Source organism: Pinus tabuliformis, chromosome 2_2 (assembly GCF_031772625.1).
Source record: "Pinus tabuliformis cultivar Carrire ecotype Pingquan chromosome 2_2, CPIR1, whole genome shotgun sequence".
NCBI lineage: Eukaryota > Viridiplantae > Streptophyta > Pinopsida > Pinales > Pinaceae > Pinus > Pinus tabuliformis.
This window is the reverse complement of record NC_142300.1, coordinates 738,082,262-738,089,398: the sequence shown is the minus strand read 5'-3', so window position 1 is coordinate 738,089,398 and position 7,137 is coordinate 738,082,262.

Below are 7,137 nucleotides of genomic sequence, written 5' to 3'. Positions count from 1 at the left end.
TTAAGGATATACTAATTTTTCTTTAATGTATTAGATTGAATCATAACCAACTTATTTTGAGGATGCAACAAAAGAAGAGGCATGGAGAAAAGCAATGCATGAAGAAATTGTAGCAAATGAGAGGAATGAAACATGGGAGCTTGTGGATCCTCTTACTGAGAAAGAAGTCGTTGGGGTCAAATGGGTGTACAAAAAAAGTATGCAACTGATGGATATATACAAAAGCATGAATATATCAATTTAATGTGAAATCGACATTTTTGAATGGTGTGTTGCAAGAATATATTTATTTTCAAAAACACCAAGTATATGAAGTTGTAGGAAATAAATATAAAGTCTACAAGTTGAAAAAAACACTTATGGGTTTAAACAAGCCCCTAGAGCATCATATTGCATAATCAATAATTATTTTCTGAAAAAAAAAAAGTTTTAACAAGAGCAAAAATGAACCCAAATTATATATGAAGTCAAATGGTAATGATATATCAATAGTTTGTTTATATGTAGATGACTTGATATATACGTAATCAGTTAGTAGAAGAATTCAGGTGTAATATCATGGTCTTCAAAGAAACAACCAACTCTTTCATTCTCTTCTATAGAGGCATAGTACATTGCAACAACAACAACAACAAAGTGTGAAGCACTTTGGTTGGAGAGAATATTGATAGATCTAAAACATAGACAACAAGATGCCACAAATATTTATTGTGATAACATATCTACAATTGCCATAAGTAAGAATCTGGTGTTTCATAGCCACACCAAACATATTGATATCAAATATCACTTCATAAAAGATTATGTGGCAAAAGGAGAAATTGAAAAATTTTGTAGAACAAATGATCAACTGATTCACCAAAGCACTACCAAAACAAAAGTTTCATTATATGAGAAACATACTTGAAATTATATCATTAAGCATTAAAAGGGAGTGTTGAAGATAATGCTTGATAGAGTCAGTTGTCAACATAGATTATAGTTCAACCCTCAACAAATTTTGAGTTATGTTATCATAGATTATAACTCCCTAGATCAATAAGAAGTTAGAATTACTGAAATTAGAGTTAGATGAAAATTGCCATAGTTGTAGAATATGAAGGCAATTTCTATAATTATAAAAGTATTAAAAGCTATATGTATGGTTGTAATAAGTAGAACAAAGAATCTCAAGCATTCAGATATTTGATATTTTTTTAATTCAATATTTATATTGAGTTTTTCACCATGTCTCTCTCTTCATAGCTTTTCTACGCCTCCAGCCTTCGTCCACACACTATATACTGTTTATCAAAATTAATTTGAATTGCAGTGATGGCCTTTGAGGCATTACTGTGGTGCTTTTGTATCAGGACCCTTAAAGGGATCTATGATCGAAATTCAAGCTTAAGAGCAGACATTTTAATAAACACAAGTGATGAATAGCTTTTCACCATGTCTCTCTCTTCATAGCTTTTCTACGCCTCCAGCCTTCTTCCACACATTATATACTGTTTATCAAAATTAATTTGAATTGCAGTGATGGCCTTTGAGGCATTACCGTGGTGCTTTTGTATCAGAACCCTTAAAGGGATCTATGATCGAAATTCAAGCTTAAGAGCAGACATTTTAATAAACACAAGTGATGAATAAACATTAAAACTCAATTTATACATACGCGCTCATCACTGTGGTGCAATATTGCGTCCTTCGGAAAATTAGGTATCCCACTTTAGTTTTCGGTAAGTCGCAAACCATAGATCACAAAATCAGTCGTTGCAGATACATAAACACTTACATGACAGAATTTAAAGATAATAGGACTGTAAATCTCGTCGTAGATTTTCTTCTTTTGGATTGCATGCAGCATATCCAGCAGAAACCTGGTTGCTTCGTTAATGCAATGCCTGTGTCACATTTGTTAAATCATTGTTGTTTCTATAAATTAGGACTATCCCAAAAAAATTATATATTTTTTGGAAAAGGAATGCACCACAGCAATCAGCCATGTAAAGGAAAGGGAGAGGAAGTACCTTGGTCCTTTGTATTCCAGGAGTACAGACACCATTTTTGGTGCAGTCGCTGTCACAATCATGCTGCAAACACTACACTATGGGGAGCAATCACAGAGCAACTCTCCTTTGGCGGAAGTGGAATAGAGCAGCCACCACCAATAATCATTGTTATGATGTCATGGGTGGAGTGGCATTCTTATTATGAGCCCTTATTCCTGCCCGCCCAAGGAGAGTTGCACCGCAAATGGTCACCACACCAACAAGTCACAGAAATTTGCTACTGCTTCTACTTGTTCATACTGATCAAGGCAGATATGGGGTATTTATGTAGTTTGGCACCAGGGATATCCAGGATGACAATAAAGCATATGCCTTCGTAAATGACAGAAGGAATACTTTAAAAGATTGAGATCAAGCAGGCATATGGCATAATGCTGTGAATCTTCCCTCTGAATTGATTCTCCGCAATTTCAGATTTTTTCCCTTGCATGTTTGTGCATTGTGCGATATTACGGATATAGCTTGCTTATTACATACTTACACCAATCAGAAAAGTCGAATTAAGAGGTATATCTTGTTTAGTCTTCTCACACATCTGCAAATAACTGAGTCATAACGCAGTGAAAGCGAAATTGGCAGCAACAAATCAACCTGTCCTGAAACGCTTTTCCCTATTGGGGATTTAGGAAGAGGCAATATCAGGCAATATTCCCCCAAATATGGTGATCAATGACTTTAAATTGAAGTTTCTTTCACCTGAGATAGATGCTATATTTGTGTAATGGAGTCCACCCAGCAAAACCGCTAATAGGTCGACCACCGGGTGTGTTCAAAGAAAAAAGTGTGTATGTTTCATTTTCCCAAGGAAATGGTTATATTTCAATTTCAAAGATTAGTTTCATTTTAATTGGTTAATAAATATTGATGATTTTAAATAAGTTTTTTTTTTTTAATGAAAATGAAAAATATTTTGAATTTCATATATACCTCACACATTATAGTTTCCATTATGTTTTTTTTCCTAAAGTAAGAGTGTTTCCTTCTCATTCAATGGCTAAAAAATTACAAAACTATGTTACAAGTCTGGCCAAAGTCAACGGGAGCAGCTAGTGACCGCCAAACCTAAAAAATCAGGCCTCAGTTCTGCAAAACTCTGCGAACACATGGTTGGGGGGTAAAAACGACACCTCAAAAAGCCTACAAATTGACCAAACCTACAGACATGAAAGGAAAATAAACCAAATTCAAGGGTTCTATCGCACCCATTCAGGGGGATAAATCCCGTGCAACTTTGACATCCGAAACCCAGGAGCCACCACGAAAATCATGATAAGCTCAGAGGATAACGCGTCCAACTAGCTCGATGAACTGAGGTCGTAGATCTTCAGCCGCCGAATCCGACGGTTGAAGAGAATATCAGGCGAAGAAGAAGCTCGAAGATAACCCGCCCAATATAGGCAGTTTTCTCTCTTCGCCTGTGGCCACTTGGTGATTGATGAATGGCATCGGAGGCAAACCATGAAAAACCGCTTGGGGTCTTGGAAGCGCTCGATAAACCACGAAACCACTTGACCTCTGATTTCTTTGAGAAAGGAAACCGCTCTTACTCCACATCCTGCCGTCCATTTGAAAGCTTCTGTTGCATCGATGCTGAGATCTTATGCGAGATGAACCCTTGTCCGCCATTCACTTAATTTCCCAATTGCTGTGCCTCCCTCATACTGTGATAATGCTCATTGTTTGTGCATGCCAAACTGTGGCATTCCTCTCGCAAATTCCCTGCGGGTGTAAGCTCCCACTTGTAAATATTGTGATCATTTTTACAGAGCACCCCTTCATAGTTTCCATTATGTTGAGTTGTGCATACTTAGAAAAAAAAATCTTATTTATATACGAAAATTCTAGATATACTTAAATGAATACACATACACAACATTCTAGATATGCTTGAATGAATACACATGCACAACACTTGTTTTCCACTGTTATAATCTATGTAGAAATTACATGGAGGAAATTTAATAGGACACTTCCGCTCTATATATGAATGATATGGAGGGAATTTAATTTGATCATGTACTTATAATCGATGTGAGAACCATATGGAGGGAATTTAATAGAACCATTTACTCTTTCATTTTAGGAACATTATTCTTCAAATACAATGAAACCCCCTTTTTTTTATAGGTAACTAACCCAATCTCCAATACTAGAGAAACAACTTAAATTCCAATAAAAGAAAAACAACAAGAACTATTTACAAACCTCCATAAGAAAATTTCCATAAAATGAATATAATTTCCAAGAATAACGATTATCTCTTTTGTTCAATAATGTGGCGAGCGAGAGCTGCGCATGCATAAATAATGGTGCACTTTTTGCATGCATGGAGAACACGCACTATTTTTACATATGAATTATAAACCTAATGGTTAGTGCATGTATGCATTATGATGCATGACATGTGTGCAAAAGAACACATAAATAACATTATTTTTTCCAACAAAAATTAATGAGGGTTACTTATTATTTAGCATTGAATTTTTTATAATTAGGAATCATACTTGCATTGAATCAATTCTGATCCCAAGTGCCTATTGCCATGCATTCATTGTATTAAGTGGGTTAAACAAGATACGGAGATATATATATATATATATATATATATATATATATGCAAGCAAGTTGAGCAAGTAGTAAATATAAGCATGTGGAGGCATTGAGGAGTGATAAATACCATTTGTGAATCCAAACCCCAAGAGGATGAGGAGATGGTTTAAATTGGAATAATATCACTTCTTTGAGTAGGAAAATGATTTACTGCAATGAAATCTTTTGATCTTCTGTACCTACTACTAAGTCTTAATTTCAATAAATAGGCGAACATAGATGCATAAGCTCCATAACAATAGAATCTTATTTATAAAAATGATAATATTTCCTTTTTTGAACAACCATGATATGAAGGAAATTTTTTAACATTATATGTTTTTGTTTGTAGGCTATAGTAGATAGAAAAATGATTAATAAAAAAAATTAAAAATTAAAAATTTATGAGAAATAAACATATTATGAAAAATTTTCGTTACAGAACAAATTTTCCATTTCAAAATTGACAAACATTTTTTGTACAAAAAGACTTCTTCTATAACCCACTATGAGGGCAATGTGTGGTTTTGTCTGTGTACCTTTTAAAATAAAAAATAACTTTAAAATAAAAAATAAATGTTCTCTAAATAAAAATCAATGTTGGCTATAATAATAAAATTGATCTTATAAGATGTTGTAAATGTTGAAATGTGGCAACAAGAATATTCCAATTTAATTTGTCATTGAATTAAATTGTGAATTAAAATCGAATTTAGTCTTAATAGCTACTTGGAAATAATTAATTAAGCTATTTTGACTTAATTAGTTGGAGAAATTCAAGTTAGAAGTCTTTCTGATGTCATGCAAGAGTTATCCCTTAAATTAAGGAGATAAGATTGAGTTCTATTTGAGTTGTAATTAGTTAACTCAGTTTACTGAGTTAAGTCCAGTTAAATTAGTTCCAAACTGTTTGAGGAACTAATAGAGAGTTAACAGTGATTTGATGCATGCATGCACTCAACTAGTGTACTCTAGTTAACTGAAGATTCCCTCATCAAAAACTCATGCATGTCTATTATGAGAAAGACCCAGTTGAGATTAAAGTCAAGGATAATGTACTATCAGTTGCATGTGTTTTCCTATAAAGAAAACTCATGCATGCAGAAGGAATCATTCCTTGAGGATTGCGCAGTTCTGACAGTGTGTGAGATCAGGAGATCATCCACTTGGTAAATCGAGTTTTTCCACTTGGTTGAAGGAGATCATCCCAAAGGAAGGAAATAGGAGCTCAGAGGGTAGAGAGGAAGTATTGAGAGAATCCAGGGCTTCTTGTGAGCATTTGTGAGGATTGTACTGAGAGCTGGATAGATGTGAGAGCTAAGGCTTTGTATAATTCCTATGTATTTCCACCTTGTATGATAATGCAGATAGTGGGGCTTTTAGCTGAGGCTTTCCCCAAAAGTATTTTCATGTGTATTGTGCATTGATTCTTCTTTTTCTAGTTATATTGTTCATCTTGATATTTAAGCTTCCGCAAATTGATAGTAGAAGTAGGTTATAGTATTTTTCTTTGATTTATATTGCATTATCGGGTTAACCTATAAGCGAAGTTTCTACATGGTATCAAAGCGAGATTTGTAGAAATTTTCTACACCGTATCAGAGCTGTGAACAGTATACTAAGAATAGAATTTGAAGTTTGAAGTTCGGGCTTGCAGGTGCAAATCGAATTCATATCATACTTCAAGGTTCGCCAATGGCATTCTATGACTTGAGACTCGAGTATGCCTTGGAAGGTAGCTCAAATTACATAGCATGGAAATATAAAATGGAGGTTGTATTAGAAGACAATGGCTTGAAGGAATTCATTGATCAAGAAATCCAAAAGCTAGCTTCAACTAATGCACAAGAGTTGGATGAGTGGAAGAAGTGTGTGGCGAAGGTGAGACGGATCATCCTTGAGGGAGTTTGAGACCATATTGTCTCGAGTCTCCATGGGAAGGATACTCCATTTCAATGTGGAAGACATTGAAGGACCTTTACGAAAACAGTAGTGACGAGAGGAAATTGGCGCTCAAGGATAAGCTTCGAAGAATGAAGATGGAGAAGGGCGATACTATTTCTACATATCTGAACAAGCTCAACACCTGTAGAGATGAGCTTGGCAGTGTGGGAATAACTACTGCCAATGATGATATGGTGAGCCTCGCTCTCCTTGGCCTTCCAAAGAGTTGGAATAGCTACCAGGACTCTGTGAATAGAAGGGAGAAACTTTCGGATTGGGAACGACTGTGGTCAGATATTATGCAGGAGGAGATTAGGAGGAGCACATGAGATGGTTCTTCATCCAAGGATGATGATGAAGAAAATTTGGCTTTAGCAAGCAAGGCAAAGAAAGGGAAGGGGAAGGCTTCCCATTCCAAATCAAATTCTTCTCATGGAGGGAAGAAGGGTGACGTGTCTAAAGTGAGATGCTTTAATTGTCACGAGATGGGACATTATGCTACTAAATGCCCATCGAAGAAGTCCAAGAAGGGATCCTTGGAAGGATCGGA